This window comes from Cynara cardunculus, assembly GCF_001531365.2.
Source record: "Cynara cardunculus var. scolymus isolate 2C chromosome LG 11, CcrdV1, whole genome shotgun sequence".
In the NCBI taxonomy this organism is placed as follows: Eukaryota; Viridiplantae; Streptophyta; class Magnoliopsida; order Asterales; family Asteraceae; genus Cynara; species Cynara cardunculus.
This window is the reverse complement of record NC_037538.1, coordinates 8,645,638-8,648,663: the sequence shown is the minus strand read 5'-3', so window position 1 is coordinate 8,648,663 and position 3,026 is coordinate 8,645,638.

Genomic DNA, 3,026 nt, shown 5'->3' with positions numbered 1-3,026 from the left:
TATATATATATATATATATATATATAGGGTTGGGTTCACGTGAGACCAGCCTATTTTCGTGAGACCCGTGAGACCACATTTTTACATGTAAACTTCACAGCAAAAACACTGTTAAAGTTTAAAAAAAGTCGAACCTTCACAGCAAAAACACTGTGAAGGTTTTAAAAAGTCACCTTCACAACATTTTGTTGTGAAGTTTCAAGTGTAAAATGTTGGTCTCACGGGTCTCACGAAAACATGCTGGTCTCACATGATCCAAAGTCTATATATCTATATATATATATATATATATATATATAGGGTATATTTCTTTTACAAGCTTGTGCATTTGTACAACCTTTGCAACCCAATTTATTAAGATATTTATAGAAATGATTGGAGTTCATTTATTATGATTTGAATATTTATGGAATATGAATAGAGTTTATTAATTATGATTAATACTTTATATTAGGAAACAATTAATTGGTTAAAAATTGAATGGTTGAGATGAGGGTTGTATAGGGTGTAGGAATAGCAAAGGGTGTAGAATAACATCCCTATATATATATATATATATATATATATATATATATATATAAATAAAGTGAAAATACCCTTAATTTAAATTTGTTAAGCCCTAAAAAGTTGGTCCAATTAAGGTATATATAGGGAGAGATTTAAATGAATAAATAAATATATCCATGCAAGCCTTTTATATATAAGCTTAAGTAAACCAGACCAAGATGGCCTACGTTTAAAGCAAAAGTTCACATAATGTCGCCTCTAAGCAAGCCAACAGTTTGCTTATTCAAACATCTAATTTTCATAGAAAAACCTTTGACCATACCATTAACCACATATATATTAATTGACCCACCCCCACCCCTTTCATCTCCATATAAAGAAGATGACTCCAGTATCTTAAACCAATCATGAATATCGATTTAAAATTTGTGTACATTTGATTTTTTTATATCATATCAAAACTTACATCTAAAATATGTCAGTTCGTCTCTTTCATGTTCATGGATACTCTACTCTAAAATTTCGTTATTCAAGATTCATCCAAATTGTTACATATATATGCAGTTATATAAGGATCGAATCATTATATTTAAAAAAGAGGCTTTATTGATGGATTTTTTTGTCAATAACTGAATGTGACCACCAAACTTTCTCCGGCGATGAGATCCGTCGGTGATAACTTTTTTTCGGCGGATTATCAACAATTTTTTTCGTTGGTGAAGTCTTTTTGTTTTGTACATTGTTAATTCAATGAATCAATTGGTCATTTACTACTTTCATCGTTGTGACAGACCTTATAGAAATTGGAAATTTACGAGGTAGACAAAAATGAATATTCTTGGTATTTTATTATCTTTTTGAAATGAGTAAACCCACTTATTGTTATCCCCAAAAATCACAATGGAGGGACAATTGTCACTTTTAAAAATATGTTGTCTAAAACCCACATCAATAAATTGATGCTTCTTTTTGCAAATTTTTGAATATTCATGTTTGGTACTTGACGAATTTTCTTTTTGAGATTTAGTCAAAAAGAGTTTATGAGATGACTCCAATATTAAAATTAGTATAATTAATTAGAAAAAAAATAAATTAATGCAAAAAATGTATGCTTTAATGATTTAAGTAGTTTTAATAGTGTGTTTATAATAAAAATATGCTACTAATAAATAGAGACAACGAAAAGTGTTTGTGGATAGATAAATATTATTTTTTTATTAGCACGTATATTAAAATCTTGAAATTTTCTATAAAACAAAAATCCACCAAGATAAATTAGTAATCCATCGTAAAAATCATCACCGACAGATCTCATCGTCGAATAAAGTATGGTCAGTGATTGTAATTATTGGTGGATTCTCAATTACTGACAGAAAAATTAATCTGTCGATGACGGTCAATCCGTTAGCAATCCGCTACAAATTTGTTGGAAATTACCGGCTTAGAAATATTTATAATGATTACATACATATTGACTTAATTATTAGGTATATAATTTATTTGTTTAATTTAGTGTTTTAGAAAAGAATGCATACAAGTTATGCAATATACATTAAAATTATTATTTAAAATATATATAGGATTAGAATCATGTGAGATTAATTATTTTACGTAAGATTGTATTATAAAAATTTGGGATTTTTAAGGTGAAAAGTTATAGTGTTTTTTATATGAATATTTGTTGTGTTTTTTATATGAAAGTTTGGTTTGTTATTTATTAATATTCAAATCTTTAAATGTGATCTTTGGTGTTTTTATTTTGTGAAGCTCTGGTATTTTAAGGTTTGATGAGATAAAAAAAACTCATCAATTAACCACAGGTGGTCGTTCTGAGATTAATCGGTTCATATAGTGAATTGGATATCCAGGTTAATAATAAAAATCATCAATTAAAGAGTTTCAAGATGTTCTAAAAAAGGGTTATCCCAAATGATCTCAACTCTTCTCTCTCTATATATATAATAACTACTATATTTAAGTAATTTGTAAGACACTTTCTAAAATAATAAATTCATATATAAATTACTATTTTTGTTAAACAAGTTTTTATGTAATCATGTATATATTTAAGTATAAATTGAAAATTCAAATAAAAAAACAAAAAGGTTGAGAACTATAAATATGTGAATTATTGCTAAATTTAAAAAAATTCATTTGAAATACATATATGAATTCATGTTCACTTACTTATCTTTTTATTAATTATTCATATATGAATATGCATATGGCATATGTAAATTCATGTTTCCTTATGAGTAATTTATTTGTATGTTCTCAATGTTTGTCTTCTTATTTGAACTTATATAAATTATACAGCCGAAATTTATATAAGAATCATAAATACTTTAAGAGCCGTGAGAACATCAACAAAAGGGAGTTTATAGAATGCAAAAAATGTGTAAAATATCATAATAAACTATTTTATAGGACCCGAGTTAATAGAAACATGTAAAAGTATTACAATAAGTATATATGATACTTTTAGACATCTTAACAAGTTTTAAAACAATTTTGAAATA